The sequence below is a fragment of the Muntiacus reevesi genome, chromosome X, assembly GCF_963930625.1.
Source record: "Muntiacus reevesi chromosome X, mMunRee1.1, whole genome shotgun sequence".
Classification (NCBI taxonomy): Eukaryota; Metazoa; Chordata; class Mammalia; order Artiodactyla; family Cervidae; genus Muntiacus; species Muntiacus reevesi.
The window spans coordinates 105,321,354-105,341,169 of NC_089271.1; the positions used below are offsets into that span (position 1 = coordinate 105,321,354).

The following is a 19,816-nucleotide window of genomic DNA, read 5'->3' on the forward strand; positions in this document are numbered from 1 at the left end:
GAAGTTGAGCACCTCCTGGGAAGTTTTCTTGCCTCTTTCTTCTCCTTCACATCACTGGTGCCTTTACAGTTTGTGATACACAGGAAGTTGCCAGTATTTTGTAAGCAAAAGACAGGTAGATTCCCTGGATGGTAAAGGCCAGGGTTGTCTCCTTTGGGTGGCCACAGAATAACTACTCAGTAAATGTTCATTACACTGAACCCCATTTTTATTTAGAGGCCTTCTGTAAGGCCAGAGGTCACTAATATCATGGAGATTTGCACTGCAAAACCCTGACCAGGGCCATCCCTCAAAGCTGAACTTTCCCTCCTGCTGCAGCTGAAGGAGATACCTTCTGATGACTGCTCTCTAACTACAAAATCTGTCCAAGCACCCTCTAAAGGCAATTGCTCCAGAGAAGGATGCTCAAGCAGAAATCATACCCACACCAAATCATTTCCAGCTCCCATGATATCTAGATAAGCATTATGAAAGATGCAATAAATACCTAAGAAATTTTCCAAAAAATATCCAAACTTAGTAACCTCCCTGTCCCTTGGGAACTAAAAGGGTTTTGTACCCTTTAAAGAAGAGGGGACAAGTGATGGGAGAAAACATGCACCCACACAAGAGAATGCCCAGAAAGTACCAATTCACTTGTCATTTTTGGTATTGATTCCAATCACTAAACAACTTACCTCTGATTAAATTATTTCTGTGTGATTTTTGTCAGTATTTGTCCTCCCATTCTATCTGTCTTAACATATTATGGTCTTTAGTATAATTTATCAAATTATACTGCAGAAAAAGAAGCCATGGTTCATTCCTGTTATGGGTTAAGTTGTACATCCCCATATGATTGAAGTGAAAGCCCTAACCCCTAGTACATCGGAATGTAATCCTATTTGGAAACAGCATTGGTGTAGATGTAATTAGTTAAGATGAGATCATATTGGATCAGGGTGGGCCCTTGTTCAATGTCATTAGTGACTTTAAAAAAGATCTTCATGACCCAGATGACCACATTGGTGTGATCACTCACCTAGAGGCAGACATCCTGGAATGTGAAGACATGTAGGCCTTAAGAAGCATCACTACAAACAAAACTAGTGAGGGTGACAGAATTTCAGTTGAGCTATTCCAAATCCTAAAAGATGATGCTGTTAAAGTGCTGTATTCAATATGCCAACAAATCCGGAAAACTCAGCAGTGGCCACAGGACTATAAAAGTTCAGTTTTCATTCCAATCCCAAAGAAAGGCAATGCAAAAAGATGTTCAAACAACCACACAATTGCACTCATCTCACATGTTAGCAAAGTAATGCTCAAAATTCTCCAAGCCAGGCTTCAACAGTACTTGAGCCGTGAAATTCCAGATGTTCAAGCTGGATTTAGAAAAGGCAGAGGAACCAGAGATCAAATTGACAACATCCACTGAATCATTGAAAAAGCAAGAGAGTTCCAGAAAAATATCTACTTTTGCTTCTTTGACTACACCAAAGACTTTGACTGTGTGAATCACAACAAACTGTGGAAAATTCTTCAAGAGATGGGAATATCAGACCACCATTTCTGCCTCCTGAGAAATCTGTATCCAGGCCAAGAAGCAACAGTTAGAACTGGACGTGGAACAACAGACTGGTTCCAAATCAAGAAAGGAGTACGTCAAGGTTGTATATTGTCACCCTGCTTATTTAACTTATATGCAGAGTACATCATGAGACATGCCGGGCTGGATGAAGCACAAGCTGAAATCAAGATTGCCGGGAGAAATATGAATAACCTCAGACATGCAGATGACACCACCCTTATGGCAGAAAGTGAAGAGGAACTAAAGAGCCTCTTGATGAAAGTGAAAGAGGAGAGTGAAAAAGTTGGCTTAAAGCTCAACATTCAGAAAACTAAGGTCATGCCATCTGGTCCCATCAGTTCATTGTAAATAGATGGGGAAACAGTGGAAACAGTGAGATACTTTATTTTTTTGGGTTCCAAAATCACTACAGATGGTGACTGCAGCCACGAAATTAAAGGACGCTTGCTTCTTGGAAGAAAAGCTGTGAACAACTTAGACATCGTATTAAAAAGCAGAGACATTACTTTACCAACAAAGGTCCATCTAGTCAAGGCTATGGTTTTTCCAGTAGTCATGTATGGATGTGAGAGTTGGACTCTAAAGGAAGTTGAGTGCTGAAGAACTGATGCTTTTGAACTGTGGTGTTGGAGAAGACTCTTGAGAATCCCTTGGACTGCAAGGAGATCCAACCAGTCCATCCTAAAGGAGATCAGTCCTGGGTGTTCATTGGAAGGACTGATGCTGAAGCTGAAACTCCAATACTTTGGCCACCTGATTCGAAGAACTGACTCATTGGAAAAGATCCTAATTCTGGGAAAGATTGAAGGCGGGAAGAGAAGGGGACAACAGAGGATGAGATGGTGGGATGGCATCACCAATGCAATGTACATGAGTTTGAGCAAGCTCCAGGAGCTGGTGAAGGACAATGAAGCCTGGCGTGATGCAGTCCATGGAGTCACAAAGAGTCGAACAGGACTGAGCAAATTAACTGACTGAGTGATTTTAGGAAAAGAGAGAAAGTTGGACACAGACATAGAGACAAATGGGAGAAGGTCATATGACAATGGAGGCAGAGAGGGGAATGATGCAGTTTTAAGCCAGGGAATGACAAGGATTGCCAGAACCACCATAAGCTAGGAAGAAGAGAGGAAATATTCACTCCTTGAGTGAAGGATTGTTGCTAAAGCTGAAGCTCTAATCCTTTGACCACCTGATGCAAAGAGCCGACTCCTTGGAAAAGACACTGATGCTGGGAAAGACTGAGGGCAGGAGGAGAAGGGGACAACAGAGCATGAAAAGTTTGGATGGCATCATCAACTCAATGGACGTGAATTTGAGCAAACTCTGTGATATAGAGAAGGACAGGGAAGCCTGGTGTGTTGCAATGGGGTCTTGAAGAGTCAAATACAATTGAGTGACTGAACAACAACAAACGTCTTCAGAGGAAGCTTAGGTCTACTACACTTGATTTTGGACTTCTGGCTTCCAGAACCATGAAAGAATACACTTTTGTTGTAAGCAATCAAGTTTGTGACACTTGGTTTTAGACTCTACAGAAAACTAATGCAATTCCTTCTCGAGATTTCAAAGAAGTAGAAAGGAAACAAAGAATAACCAAGAAGTAGAGTGGGAGTGCATTTGGAAGAGCCCTGGGTTAGGCTCTCACATGACCCAGACTCGAGTCTGACTCTCTGTTATGTGTGATCCTATACTGTGTAAAATTGCTTCCTCACCTATAAAATGGGACAAAAAAAACTGCCTGACCAGTTTACCTTACAAGAGTATTATTATTATTGTCTGTGATCTATCCTGAATATCAAATGAAATAACACATGGAAGTCATTTGAAATTTGTAAAATCAATCCAAATGTGAGGTGTTAGTCTTTGATTTAAATACATTTAAGCTAGATTTAAATAAATCCAGTAAATTTGGCTTGTTAAAAACAGCATTTTACAAAGACTAAAAATTGGAGAATGTAGGTCCACTATGAGAGACAGGAGCCCTGGTGTTTTGATTAAGAGGAAGGAAAAATTTTTAATTGGCCCCAGGTGGATTCGCATGTCTGCCTACTGAAATATTTCTTGTTATTGTTCTTTTGTTAACAATTCAGGATGTGAAAAATTAAGCCTATCCATTTTTTAAAATATCTGAAATAATTCTTTCACTCCCTTGGCATTATCAGAGGAAAGTGAATTACCATTACCTATAAAAGAGTTTCATTTTCTATAAAACATATCTTTTTCCAAATTTAAGTGACACCCTCACACAGGTCATTCACTTTTAGTGAGTTTTAGTCACCACCAACATTAAGAATACGTATAGAAAAGATCCCATTAGTATAAATTTTCAAGTCTTAAAATATAACACAAAAACAGAAAATGACTCATAATTGGCTAAAGGTGACCCTTAAATATACCCCAAAATGGAAGGTTGAATCATTTTCCTAAATGACAAAGAGGGAAGAGATCTAGCCCATTTCTATCCTCAAGCTCAGTTCCTTGAACAACCCCACTCATCACATATGCATACAAAAGAGCAGGGAAGAAAACCCTTTAATGTAGGGACTAAAAATAGATAGCAATTGCTTCAGAACCTGCTGACACTACCTGTTCCCTGTGATGCGAAGGACTCATGTTTTTGAGGACAAAGTCTTCTAGGTACTTTCTATATATAGTATGTCATCTTGGCAGGTGATGACAAGATATCACAAGCCAAACAACTGCAGAGCTTTTTTTCCCATTACGCAAGACTATTCAACTGTTAATTAATAACTGGCATGACAGAAGATACATGTTTGAATAGAATAAGCATCAAATAAATGTTTGTTGCTGCTATTGACACACCCAAACTGGCAATGCAAAGATGTTTAGTGTACATTCCAAAACTCATAATCTCCTTGTTTGGATCACCTTTCATAAACAATGATGATGGGGACTACAATGATGAGGATGAAGATGGTGATCAAAATAATAGCTAACAATTGCTGAGCTGACTCTTTGGTAAAAATCCTGATGCTGGGAAAGATTGAGGGCAGGAGAAGAAGGGGGCAACAGAGGATGAGATGGTTGGATGGCATCACCAACTTGATGGACATGAGTTTGAGCAAGCTCTGGGAGTTGGTGAAGGATAGCGAGGCCTGACGTGATGCAGTCCATGGGGTCGCAAAGAGTTGGACATGACTGAGCGACTGAACAACAATTGCTGAGGGTCTGTTATGTGTCAAAAGCTGCACTAGAGATTTCCTGTGTCCTTTATATTGACTTCAATTCAATGTAAGAAGATGAATACTCAGAATACCACTAGGGCTCTGAAATTCTATGTGACTGCCTCAGTGTCACACAACCCAGACAACAGCCCAGGTCTGTGTGTGTCCCAAATCCACAGTGCTTTCAACTAGACAACTTCTGTGACCATTTGTGCTTTTTAAAAAATATTCTTTATAACAAGATGAAAAAAAAATCACCATTTTTGGTAAGTTTGTTTCCTCATATCCATGCTCATAAAATGGTGTCATTTTCATTCTAAAGATGAGGAAACTGAAGGTCAGAAAGACTAAGTAACCAGACCCACACCGCAGACCTAAAAAGTGGAAGAAGCTGGAGCTATATTTGTATCTCTCTCCAATGTCTATATTTTTAATGACTGATCTCTTTTAAAAAAGAAAAAACAGTGAACTGTTCATTCTCACCTCTCCCTCCCTCTGTCTACCCATTATCAGAGGAGACATCTAAGCTACCAAAACAAAAGGAAAACAGATAGCCAGGAAATGGTCAATATCCCAATCCAGGCCTGCCCTGATTCTAGACATCCCAGCATGAGGGTAAATATTCCAAGAGAATAAAGATACTAGCCAAACCCTTAGAAAGAGCCATCCTGAGAAGATGCATGGAGGTAAAGGGTGTATCAAGGAGAGCCAAAGACCATAAGAGAAGCTAGTGACGCTCTCTCCCTGCCCTCTGAGCATGTGCTCTCGTCTGCTGAGTTCTTCGGTCATGTCTGACTCTTTGCAACCCCATGGACTGTTCCCGCCAGGCTGCTCTGTCCATGGAATTCTCCAGGCAAAAATACTGGAGTAGGTTGTCATGCCCTTCTCTAGGAGATCTCCCCAACCCAGGGATCGAACCCAGGTCTCCCGCATTGCAGGAGGTTTCACAGCATAGTGGGGGCCAAATGAACAAAGCCAAACAGATTCTTCCAGAAGAAAGTGGCACAAAGTAACCAGAGGGGCTTAGTTCCTGGAGTTATGTGACAGCAACTTAGCATGCATGCACACAATGCGTATAAAGAAATCACAGTGCTTTGTACATAGTAAGTACTAAATAAATATCAGTTATTATAACTATGCCAAAGCCTTTGACTGTGTGGATCACAATAAAATGTGGAAAATTCTGAAAGAGATGTAAATACCAGACCACCTGACCTGCCTCTTGAGAAACCTATATGCAGGTAAGGAAGCAACAGTTAAAACTGGACATGGAACAAAAGACTGGTTCCAAACAGGAAAAGGAGTACGTCAAGGCTGTATATTGTCACCCTGCTTATTTAACTTATATGCAGAGTACATCATGAGAAACACTGGGCTGGAAGAAGCACAAGCTGCAATCAAGATTGCCAGGAGAAATATCAAAATAACCTCAGATATACAGATGATACCACCCTTATGGCAGAAAGTGAAGAGGAACTAAAAAGCCTCTTGATGAAAGTGAAAGAGGAGAGTGAAAAAGTTGGCTTAAAGCTCAACATTCGGAAAACTAAGATCATGGCATCTGGTCCCATCACTTCATGGGGAATAGATGGGGAAACAGTAGAAACAGTGTCAGACTTCATTTTTGGGGGGCTCCAAAATCACTGCAGATGGTGATTGCAGTCATGAAATTAAAAGATGCTTACTCCTTGGAAGGAAAATTATGACCAACCTAGATAGCATATTAAAAAGCAGAGACATTACTTTGCCAACAAAGGTCCGTCTAGTCAAGGCTATGGTTTTTCCAGTGGTCATATATGGATGTCAGAGTTGGACTGTGAAGAAAACTGAGCACCGAAAAATTGATGCTTTTGAACTGTGGTGTTGGAGAAGACTCTTGAGAATCCCTTGGACTGCAAGGAGATCCAACCAGTCCATCCTAAAGGAGATCAGTCCTGGGTGTTCATTGGAAGGACTGATGCTGAAGCTGAAACTCTAGTACTTTGGCCACCTCACGTGAAGAGTTGACTCATTGGAAAAGACCCTGATGCTGGGAGGGATTGGGGGCAGTAGGTGAAGGGGACGACAGAGGATGAGATGGCTGGATGGCATCACTGACTCGATGGACTTGATTTTGAGTCAACTCCGGGAGTTGGTGATGGACAGGGAGGCCTGGTGTGCTGTGATTCATGGGATCGCAGAGTCGGACATGACTGAGCGACTGAACTGAATTGATTATGACTAATTAAATGACTACATTAGGCTGGCCATATGAAATTACCATTTTTGTAGGTCAAACAGTCAAATATTGTCAATTCCATATCATTTAATCTAATATATATATATATTATATATAATGAAGACCTAATGTTCTTCATTTATAAAGAGTTCTACAATGTTGAAAAAAATGAAGTAAGGAACTGAGCAGAAAATACAACCAGGCAGTACGCAGTTTAAATGGCAAATAAATGTATGAAAGCTGTTGCATCTTACCAACAATAAAATTATTGAATTGGCCAAAATATTTTGTTTGCATTTTTCCATAGGATAGTATGGGAAACCTTAACAAACTTTTTGATCAAGCCAATATATAAATTCAAAGAACAATAGATATTTATACTTACATCAGTGTTCATTGTTGACATTATATGAAGTATATTCAAAGCTATAGGTTTATAGGCACTCTCACATACTCTTGGCTCTGTGCTGTGGTTAGTCACTCAGATGTGTCCAACTCTTTGTGACCCCAGGAACAGTAGCCCACCAGGCTCCTCTGTCCATGGGATTCTCCAGGCAAGAATACTCGAGTGTGTAGCCATTTCCTTCTCCAATTGACTCCATAGTACAGTGGTTAAAAAAGCGTGGATTTCAAGAATCAACGTGCCTGGATCCTAATCCCAGTTTTATCAGAAAGCTATCTGTGTGAATTTGGTCAGATAATCATATCTTTCTTCACCTCACTTTCTTCTTATAATAAAGTGAGGATCATAACTGGCTCTATCTCATAGTATTCTGTGAAGATGAAATAAGTTCATTTACATAAAGTACTTAGAATAGGATCTGGCTTAGAGTAAGTACTGTGTAGGGGTTTTTCTAAAATTGTCATTATTGTTACTGTTGGTGGAATTAAGTCACTGACCCAGTTCCCAAGGACCCAAATCTGAAAGTCACCCTAGATAGCATCCATCTCCAAATGATTAAATTATCCCACTCAGTGTAAAACTACTGAAAAAATGCATTCATATATATATTTCCATCATTACTGCCATTTAGGCTTTCAAAAAAAACTCATCATCCCATAATTTCATAATTACATTCAGTTTTTCCTGTATCTCCCCTGCCCACTAATTCTTTTTTCCATTCTCCTACCTAGGTTTTCTTTCTTAAACCCCACATGGACCACAGGCTTCCCTGGTGGCTCAATGGTAAAGAATCTGCCTGCCAATGCAGGAGATGAGGGTTCAATCCCTGGGTCAGGGAGATCTCCTGAGGAGGAAATGGCAATCCACTCCAATATTCTTGCCTGGGAAATCCCATGGACAGAGGAACCTGGGGGCTACAGTCTATGGACTCTCAAAAGAGTCAGACACGACTGAGCGACTGAACAATAACACAGAGCACATTCATCACTTGCTCAATACCTACAATGCCTCCCTAGTGCCTACAGGATATAGCATGGAGTTTCAGATAGTCTAGATCTCAATCTGCATTCCCTTGCCTCTTTCCACATTCAAGTGACTTTTCACATGGTGGGCTGTTTTTTGTTGTTGTTTTCTTTTTTTTTTTTTTTTCATCCTAGGATGTTTCTTCCATTCTCCATCTCTTGCAGTCATATCCTTCATTAAGTCACAATTCCAGAGTCACTTCTTTTACAAAACCTTCTCTGATCCCTTAATCAATTCCAATCCTCACTCATTGCCAAGTCAGATTTATCTTTTTTTATACTCTAGGCTTCCATAGCCCACTCACTGTTCTTATTTTCATGTATTACTTACTCCATACTGTGTGAACTTGTAATTAAGATTTGCTTGTCTTCTCCACTTGGATCCAAGCTCCTTATACATAGAAACTTCTCTTTATTCATCTTTCCATTTTCCTACACTTAAGCACAAAGTTTGCCTTCTGTGAAACCAGTACACATTTTTGGAGTCAGACTTACCAAGAGCATTTGAAACCATAGATCCTGCTAGCTCCCACCAAGTAATAAAAGGAAGTGACTTTTCTATTTTTGCTTTAGAGAAGATGGAATTCCCTTATAGAAACTCAGCCAAAATCCACCTATCTGTTTCTCTGGCTGTACCTGAATCCCCCAGGGCTCTGTCACAGATATGAATGATGTGCTATGTATCAGCCAGAGTCTCTATCTCAGGCTTTTGTGTGGGAAGCAGAGGTTGCAATAAGTTAAGAAGCAGCTCTTGGTTGGCTTTGCAGGGGAGAAATTGTCTTCTGGATGCATTGCATTCTGAGTAAGCTGAAGCCCTAAATATAGGAAAATGTTTGTAAATACCAGCTTCTGGATTGAAAAGTATACACTATTGTCCATAAAATAGATAGCTAGTGGGAAGCTGCTCTGTGGCACAGGGAGCTCAGCTCACTGCTCTGTGATGACCTAAAGGAATGGGAGGGAGTCCAAGAGGAAGAAGATATATGCATCCTTGTCTCAGATGGTTAAGAATCTGCCTGCAATGTGGGAGACCTGGGTTTGATCCCTGGGTTGGGAAAATCCCTTAGAGAAGGAAATGGTAACCCACTCCAGAATTCTTTCCTGGAGAATCCTACAGACAGAGGAGCCTGGTGGGTTGTAGTCCATGGGGTCACAGAGAGTCAGACACAACTGAATGACAAACAAAAAGTAAAAAAAAAAAAATAGCTGATTCACGCTGTAGTACAGCATACACTAACACAACATTGTAAAGCAATTATACTCCAATTTTAAAAATCAACTTTTTCCAGGAGATTATTTACTTTCTCTGTTGCCCCTACTTAAAAAGGTTATTCTCCCACAAAATTATAGCATATTCTGTACTACCTTGGAAGTCAACAAATTAAGGTAATGATTGTCCATTTAGGAAAAGAAAAATTTATACAAACAACTGAATCAACTGTTGGGACTGTCACATCAATCAGTAACATCTAGACAAATATTTAGCACAAGTGTATGAAAATAGGGTAAGCAAATGTAGATGTGTGATAGTGAAAAGAAGATGGACTTCAAGATCAAAGAGAGATGAGTTTAATTCCTAACTCCACCACTTCTAACTCTGACCTTGGATCAGTTCCTTATGCTCTTGAGTCTTGGTCTTTTCCTCATCTGTAAAATGGAGAAAAACAAGTTTGTAATGATGAGCAAAGGAGATGAGGTTTATGTAAGTGGCTTACAAAGTCTTCTACAAACCTTAGCTATCAGACTTCCCTGGTGGCTCAGTGGTAAAGAATCTGCCTGACAATGCAGGGGACACAGGTTCAATTCCTGATCCGGGATGATCCCACATGCCTCAGGGCAACTAAGCCGGTATGCCACAACTACTCAGCCTGTGCTCTGGAGCCCAGCAGCCACAACTACTGAAGCTTGACTGCTCTAGGGCCTTTGCTCACCACAACTAGAGAAGAGCCCCATGCAGCAAGGAAGACCCAGCACAGCAAAAAATAAATAAAGAAATAACAGTAAAAAAGCTTTTATAAAACACCTTAGCTATCATTATGCTTGAAGCAGGAAGGTATTCAGGGCTGATTTAGTACAATTTCTTCCTTTTACCAATGAAGAGACTTAGGCTTAAAGGAGAGCTCGAACAGCTAGTATGTGGTACATCTGGGCCTAGAACCCATTTCTCTTGTCCCCTGCTCTCTTGCTTCCTCCTTGACAAGGGAAACTGTCAAGTTTCCACTGACAAGTACTTCAGTGTCTCAGGGAACCTTGGACTGAATGGATTATGTGCTTTGGGGCAGTGAGTCAGCCACACTTCCTGGGGAGAAAAACAGTTTTCTTAGTACATACTCTTCTTAAGGGCACTTCTCTAGACTTCCCAGAGAACACATTCAATCTACTGAGTCATTCTTGCCTCACAGCTCAGTGAGTCAGAATCATATCTATCCCCATCAGAAGTTCAATTTGTTGTCAGGAATAAGATGAAATGAAAAAGAGACACAGATGCACAGAGAGGACATCACTGGCTTATCCTTGGGGTAAAAGCAATTTGAATAGACTAGCACAAAAAGGAACACAATCATTAATTTTTCTCTACTGTTGATGCCTGCCGTAGCAATAAAATGGTAAAACAAACATAGAGAGTATCATCTGCAGTACCCAGGGGCCAAGCGCTGGCATCTGTGAGAGGTACACAGATAGAAAGTGTAGCTGACAGGAAGATACACAACCTAGATGCTCGTATCCATCCTACTAAGGACTATGACCTTAGACATGTCCTTTAACCTCAAGGAACCTCTGGTCTGTATAGTGAAGGATGATGCTAGCTCTGCCAGCCTTCTAGGACTGAGTAAGGTTCAACTGCAACACAGGGATGACGTGAGGACTCAATAAGATAAGAAATCAAAAGCCCCCACTCAGTGCCAGATAGTCAGTTGCCCTCAATAAATATTAACTACTGTTATTACTGTTATAATTCAGTTTGCCATTGTGTAGCACTTTTCTTTTTCATAGGACTCCTTCTCCACAGTGACTAACAATAAAGCTTTTATAGAAAAAAGGACCCCCAGTTGGTAAGAGGTGGGGATAAATCAGGCAGAAAAGAGAGGTCAAGGTTCAGAGGCTATAGAGCCTGGTGGTGAAGAGGATGGGCCATAGGTCATGTGGATCAGTTATTAGTAGGGCAATGCCTCCTACCTGCATCAGCAGGCACAGGGCATTCAGCCAAGCCATACTTCAGTCTGCCCATTCCTAAGCTGAGATCACAGGCTCTATTGCTTGGGGCTGTTGTGAGGGTTAAATGAGATAGAGGATTCAGTGCCTCAAACGCCTGGCACAGAGAAATCATTGGATAACTTGTTAAACTGAGACGATATACATCAAAGCACATCGTAAACTCTGAAGTAATATAAACATGTAAGAAATTATTATAACAAGAAAAAAATTCTATGTAAAACACCAATGCTTAGTTAATTGCTTAAGTGTTATGGGAAAATTCATTATCCTGTCCAAATGCAAAACAAGCTCATTTACAGCAGTTTCCCCTACAGCTGTGCCAGTGATGAGGTGGGGAATATTTCAAGGTTTCTTTTTCAACACAGCTGCTTTATGTATTATTCTCAATTTTCTCCATTCTTTTCAATTTGATCCTTTGGACTGCAGCTTTTATACTTCAAAAATGGCCAGACTAGCAGACACTTAGTGAAGGTAACTGACAAATGCGGAAGTGAGCACTCCGAAGCGAGTTAGAATTCACGTGAGCTTTTTTATTCCAAAAGTTTCTCCCAGATAAATATTTTGAAATCAATATCCTTTATATATGGAATATTCCAGAAAAGAAAGTTCATTTGCCTTCAGAACTTATTTTAGGGATGTATTTTTATAAATAGCTATTTTTATTTAAAAAAAAAGAAAGTAATTTATAACCATAAATTTTATGGTTAAGTAATATTTTGGAAAAAATTAAAAGATGGGTCTAGATGACCAAGAATCTTAATAGTTGTAATATCATACTGCTGAGATCTTGGTGAAATACACACATACATACACACAGATACACACACATAGTTAAATTTGAATGATTTCAAGACCTCTTTGCTTCAATTTTATTGTCAATCTTGGAAATAAAGAATTAAAAATGAAACACACCCAGAAGATCACATTAGTCTAGACTCCTATCCAAACTAGAAACTGTTTCTAGAGGCTCCCAAACAGACGTTGTGTCTTGCATACAGCACCTTCCAATGACAGAGCAGCCTGTTCCAGATTCATTGCTAGAAATGGGTGCCTTGCAGAGTAGCCAGAAATGGTACCAGCATTTCTCTAGAGCAGACTGGTTGGGAAGAGAAGATGTCTTGAAAATGGACTTGCCAAGCAAGCATGTTGTGCTTACCACGGAGTGTGTGTTTACTTGACGTGGATGGGGAGTGGGGAGAAGCCATGAACCTTAAAGTTGACTAAAAGTCCTGTTCCAACCACCCACTGATACCTCCACTGCTCCCAGAAATTTCGGTCTTCCCAGTTCTGCCCTGGGCAGAACATATGTGTGATATTGTTGGTTTACAGAGTCACAGTCAAAGGCCTAATGCCAGGGGTTTTGAATATGTTAAAACTAGCTTATACAAATAAACCATTCACAAAATTGTCATGATTTCTATAGATCAGTTGTGTTGAGGAGATTCCAAAAGGGGGGACAGTGGATTCAAGCAGCAAGAGATATTGTCAATAAAAATTAATTAAGAAATTATATATCAATCAATAATCTTCTAAAGTCTTGTAATGACCTCTGCTACTCTATTTAAGCATAAATAAGATAATCAACCATGTTACCTATCTGTAGATTAGATCTTTTCCAATTAACTTGGCTTAATTAACTCTCTAAGGTACTGAACTTTAGATGTCTCAGAAGCTGTACTTTAAGATTATTGCAACTGGAGTACTCACAGAACTTACTGTTATTTTTATCACTACAATTATGTTTGTTCATGAGACAAATGGAATTCAAAATTTAAATTCATACATGTGGTGGCCTAAGAAATATGGCTCAGAAAATATGAGCCCAATAAAGACAACTGAAATAAACCAAAATGAAAGACTCTGGAGACAAGTTTTTGTTCCCTCATTAAGGATTAGAGGAAAGGAAGTCACTTCACTTGTGAGAACCATATGAGGTATTTCAAGTGACCAGCTGCAATCATTCACCTTTGTATTCCCCTGGCTCCCTATCTCATGGAGACAATGCCAGTAGACGAGAACATCCTCAACTTCCTTTCCACATCCCCATCTACCTTGGTACCCCTTATTCCTGCCTCCCCTGTGAGGGAAGGCATAGTCCTGCCTTCCATTTAAGGCTCCTCCCTCCGTAGGGACCTTGCTTCATCACACAGCCAATGTCACTCTGTACCTTCAACCCCTCTCTCTCTACTGGCTCCTTCTCTTTGTTTAATACAAAGATTTGATGGTAAGGAATCTGCCTGCAATGCAGGAGACCTGGGTTCAATCCCTGGGTCAGGAAGATCCCCTGGAAATGGAAATGGCAATCCACTCCAGTACTCTTGCCTGGAGAATTCCATAGACAGAGGAGCCTGGTGGGCTACAGTCTATGGGTCACAAAGAGTCGGACACGACTAAGGGACTAACACACACTGAGCCAAGAAACAACCCACTCCCTTAACCTCCTCCAACTCTAATGCTATCTTCCTGTTTCTTGAAATATTGCTCTGTATTCCTTGTATCCCCATTCTCCACAACCTCAGCCATGCCTCAGCTGCCTGGAGTCTGACTTCTGCTCCCACCACATCACCGATGCTGCTCTCACAGAAGTCTTCACAACTTCTTAATCCAATGACCACATCTCAGTCCTCACCTTTTTTTTATTGAGGTCAAATTCACATTTAGATAAAGTTAACCATTTCACAGGGTACAATTCAGTGGCATTTAGTACTTTCATTTTCTATCATACTGAAAAGAGGCTCTGTAACCATTAAGCAGTCTCTCCCCAGACCCCCCACTTCCCCTCAGCTCCTGGCAACCAAGAATATGCTTTCTTGTCTGTATGGATTTACCTGTTCAAGAGATTACATATATGGGCATCTCTAGTGGCTCAGCAGTAAAGAATCTGCAATGCAAGAGCCACAGGAGATCCAGGTTTGATTCCTGGGTCGGGAAGATCCCCTGGAGAAGAGTATGGCAACCCACTCCAGTATTCTTGCCTAGGAAATCCTATGGACAGAGGAGCCTGGTGGACTACAAAGAGTCAGACATGACTGAGAGACTAAACAATGACAAATTTATGTTGCTTCTTTTTTGGCTGGTCCTTGTCTTTTTTGCCCTTTCAGAGGCATGTGACACTGCTCTCCTCCTTTATCAATCCTTTGTTCCCTTGCCTATTGAAATGGACCACTCCTCCACCTCCTCTGACTTCTCTCCTCATACTCTCTCTCTCTCTGGGACCCTTCAACATCCATGTTCCCAAGAACCTGCCTCAGTCCTCTTCTTTTTCCACTCTCTGCATCCCTATTCCACCACACCAGCTACCAATGGCCTGGGCAACATCTTTGTCTGTTTCTAGTACAGATCAAGGTATACTATTCCCAGGCTGTAAAGAAACGTGAAACAGGAATATCTGGGACCTCAATCTGCAAACTATGTTCAAGAAAGCTGCAGAACACTTTATGTTGATTCCCAATCTCCCATCACCCAGAAAAAGCCAGACAATAGGAGACCGAGAAGGATCTGGAACCAAATACCTCTCATAATACCCTCCTCTCCATCGGCACATTTTCTACCTTTCAAGCCACATATACACGATATCAATTCAGTGGAGAAAGAAGTCAGAGAATGTGTCATGTGGACAGAACAATTGGTTGACTCAATTTTTCATTTTCAACCTATTGCTTTGTTGTCAGACACAGCTTCAGTGCAAAGTTTTAGCAGCAGGGGGAAGGTTCCATTTCAGCAATTCAAGCTCTTATTTTCTTTTCCCCTCCTCAAACTGACTCACCTTTGGCTACAAGAAATATACAATCAGCACATATTGACTCAAAGGACTATGCAATTTACATCTTAATGCGTAGTAATATGTCTCCTTGCAATTCTCTTGGGAACCACCTATTGTGGCACATTTTTGTCTTTTGCTTATGGTTTCACTCTATTTTCCCTTTGTGATTTTAACAAATATCAAAGATCAATGCTTTAGGTTCTGCAGAGAAGCTCTGGACAGGGTTATATCAATAGAGTTTCTTTTGCTTCTAGCCATTCCCCAGGGGCCAAAAACGACAGAAGTCATTAGGAGGGTGTTAGTGTTTCAAGAGAAGCATTTCTGTTAATATTAATAAAACTACCCGGAAATCATTCATTCAACATATAACAAGAATGTCTACCATGTAGTCCCATAGCCCTCTTGACATGCATCCCTAGTATTGCAATTAACATACTGAGAAGAAATGCTGTTCACTTTTTCTATTTTTCTTCTTTAGACTGTGAGCTTCTTGGGGCAAGGACCATGTCTTATTGATTACTGTATCTCCTGTGCATAAGTGCCCGCTCATTCATACAGGTTATTGATAACTATTTACTGAGCGCCTACCAAATGCCAGATGTTGTTCTATGCACAGGGTATTCAGCAATGAATAAAACAGATAAAGATCCCTAACACTTCTGGTGTTTACATTCTCAGTGTGTGTTTTGGTGGCCAGAGTGGAAAACAAACAGGAAAATAAAATATGCAGTATGTTACATGATGGCAAGTGCTATGGATAAAAATGAAACAGGGGAGGGAGTAGGAAGTGGAGTGGATATGAAGGTGGTAGTTTTCAATAGGCTGGTCATGGGAAGTATTACTGAGAAGGCGACATTTGAATGAAGACCAGTAGGAGGGGCAGGAGCAAGTTTCCTGTGTATCTGTGGGAAAAGTATTCAAGGCAGAAGGAACAGCAAATGCAGGGGCTTTTGGAGGCAATTGTAGAAACTTGACTTTTACTGTAAATGAGATAGGAAGCAATGGGAAGGCTCTGAGGGGAATGACAGGATCTGACTTATATTCTAACACATCCACTCTGGCTGCTTTGAAAAGAATTAAGTGTAGAAGGCAAGAGTAAGGCACGTAGGTAATTTATGAGGCTATTGTATTAATAACAATTCAGGCAAGAGATGATGCTGGCTTGGACCACCATGGGAGAGGCAGAGGTCAGGAGAATGATCGAGTTCTAGATATATTTTTAACAGAACATTGAAAGGATTTGCCAGAGGATCGGACATGGGCAAGAGAGAGAGTGGATTGAGGCAGGACTTGAGGGTTTTTTGACTGAGAAAATGGTAGGCGAGAACTACCGTTTATAGCGATGGAAAACACTCCAGAAGGAGCATATTTGGGGAGTGAAGGATCAGGAGGTCAGTAGGAGTTCTGTGAAGCTGAAGACGTCTACTAGACACCAAAGGAGGGATGGTAAGCAAACAGATGGAAGTCTGCACTGAGAGCTCATAGGAGAGGTCTAGGTGAGAGAGAGATATGGGCACAAAGATGGTATTTAAAGCCATGAGCAGAAGGAGGGGAGGAGTGCAGATGGAGTAAAGATAAAAAATGGGGAGAAGAGGGTGGGCCAGCAAAAGAAACTAAGAGGGATGGCTAGTGAAGGAAGAGAAAGCTCAGGAGACTATGGTGTTCTCAGTGAGTTTCAGAGAGAAGAAACTGATCAACTCAGTCAAATGCTTCTGGTGGGTCAATCAAAATAAGAACGTGGAGTGGATCATTGGGTTTAACAGAGTAAAGGTCAGTGGGGACCATGAGAAAAGCCATTTGTATGGAGTGGAAAGGCTGAGACAACTGGATTCTAGGGAAGATGAGAGAAGAGCAGGTGACCATTCAGGAGGAGAGAAAATGGAGATGGGGAGCACAGGCAACTTCTTTTGGGAGTTTTTCCTGTTTTCACTCTGCTGAGAAGCAAAGGAAGAGTGGTAACCAGAGAGGAATGTGGCATTGAGAGTTCTTCCTTAATTGGGAAAAACTGTGATATGGGGATGTGGATGTAAATGATCCAGTAGTGAAAAGAAAATGGGTGGTGCAGAAAGGAGAGAAAATGATGACGACAAGGTTCCTGACCAGCAGGTGAGAAGGGAGGAGTGTAGTGCAAGAATGACCAACTCGGACTTTCCTGGTGGTCCAGTGGTTAGGCCTTGGCACTTTCACTATTGGGGCCTGGGTTTGATCCCTGGTTGGGGAACTAAAATCCCTCAAGCAAAGCAGCATGACAAGAAAAAAAAGAGAGAGATAATAAAAAAGAATGAACAACTCCAATGAGAACTTCCAATACCAGGTGTCAACTACAAATTGGCACTTGCCAAGGGCATATGCCCTCTGCCTCTGAGGAGATTGATCCCTGTGCTGCTGCAGCTACTGACCTTCAACATGCCTTGAAGGCAGTTCAGGGTGGAGAGTGAGGCACTCTTTGCTCCAGGAAAGCAAGTGGAACAGATCTTTAGATAGCTGGATATTTTCAGGAACTGATTTCAGACTCTAATCCTTGCATCTCCTTGTATCTAGAAAAGCACTGAATCCCTTCATGGTGACATAGGCTCCTTGTGACTAGCAGAAAAGTGAAAATGAAAGTGAAGTCGTGTCCCACTCTTTGGGATCCCATGGACTGTAGCCTACCAGGCTCCTCCGTCCATGGGATTCTCCAGGCAAGAATACTGGAATGGGTTACCATTTCCATCTCCAGGGGAGCTTCCTGACCCAGGGATCGAACCCGGGTCTCCTGCATTGGAGGCAGATGCTTTAACCTCTGAGCCACCTGGGAAGCCCTAGCAGAAAACCTTTTGCAAAGTAAGTATGATTGCATGAACTCCCCCTTCACCAAAATCACATATACTGTCCTTCCCCCGATACCTCAGAACTATATGAGGTGCTGTCTCCTGGGCTGCAGTCCTCATTTTGCCCCAAATAAAGCTTAACTTGCAACTCTTACGTTGTGCATCTTCTTTAGTCGACTGTGATATTTGCATCTCTAAAATGAAACTAGTGGAACTCTCCAAAATGTAAGCTCCATGAGGGCAGAGGCGTTTGTATGGTTGGTCCTCTACTATATTCCTGGTGCCTAGGATGGGGCCTGGCACACGAGTTTAAAGACATCTGTTAAATGACTGACCCACTTGCCTTTAATTATGTGATAATGAAAGACCTCCGTGCTTCAAGATGGGCAAAACAGTGCTAGAGAGTTTTGACAACAAAATGGAATGGATCCTGACATCAGGGTTTGGAGCTTCAGAAACACACTATGTATTATCAATATATGTTTTTGCTTTTATTCATAATCTAAAAGTGTCAGGCAAGCAGATGTTTTGGAGACCTATAGGCAGCACTACCAACACTGTCATAAACATGCCTTAAATTTATATTCAAAACCTAGAAAATGATGGTTCCAGAAGCCACGGTCATTGCTGGGGAACTGTTAAGGAAGTGTTCTGATCACATCTGTTAAACCAAAGCTGCAGCTTAAAGCTGTTGGGAGAAGGTGGAAATTTCATTCTTTGAGGAAAGTGGAAAACTCAGTTCACAATGAGGAAGACTTCTTAAGCACAGTGGCACAAAAAGACATGCCTTGTGAACACAGAGGAAGGAGCCAGGAGAAAGCAATGGGCAGAGCAGTTTCTGTTTCTGGCTGAGTAGAAAGGGACCATAAGACCTTGAGAAGGACAAGAGAGAGCCTGGATTTTGTGGAAAACCACAAGTAGTTCAAAGATGGGAACACAGGGCCACTACTGTGCTCCTAGGGCTCTGTGCCAAAGCTTCATTCACCCTCTCTTGCTCATCTTCACAGCTGTGGTACTACAAGACGTACATATAATTACCCACAGACCAAGGGAGGAGGGACTTCCCAGGTGGCTCAGTGGGTAAAGAATCCACCTGCAATGCAAAAGACGCAGGTTCAATCCCTGGGTTGGGAAGATCCCCTGGAAGAGGGCATGGCAACCCGCTCTAGTATTCTTGCCTGGAGAATCCCATGGACAGAGGAACCTGGCAGGCTGCAGTCCATAGTCAACTGAAGCAACTTAGCACACACACACACACACAGGGGAGGAGGCTTCAAGATGTTACGGAGGTGGCCCACCTCTGGCCCTGGAGCTAAATAAGTGGAAGAATTCGATTGTGAAGCCAGATATTTTTATTTCCTGGCTGCATAGCCACAGTGCCATTCCTCCTCTACAGATCATTCTGTGTCAAATGTTTATCCTTTCGATCTTGTCCTACATAATTAGCCACTTTACCAGTTAATGGTCACTTAATTTGCTTCTAAAAGTTAATATGAATTTCAGGGGGTGGGTAAAGTTTGGTTGGGCTTCCCTAGTGGCTCAGATGGTAAAAAAAAAAATTCTGCCCAAAATGAAGGAGATCTGGGTCAGGAAGATCCCCTGGAGAAGGAAATGATAACCCACTCC

At 41.4% G+C, this 19,816-nt stretch overlaps 1 non-coding gene across 1 annotated transcript; it reads right to left on the bottom strand.

Moving 5' to 3' along the window:
* Positions 1-18,105: 18,105 nt before the first annotated feature.
* Positions 18,106-18,177, bottom strand: TRNAW-CCA (transfer RNA tryptophan (anticodon CCA)). Its single transcript has one exon. It is a non-coding gene; the product is annotated as a tRNA-Trp (tRNA).
* Positions 18,178-19,816: the final 1,639 nt, after the last annotated feature.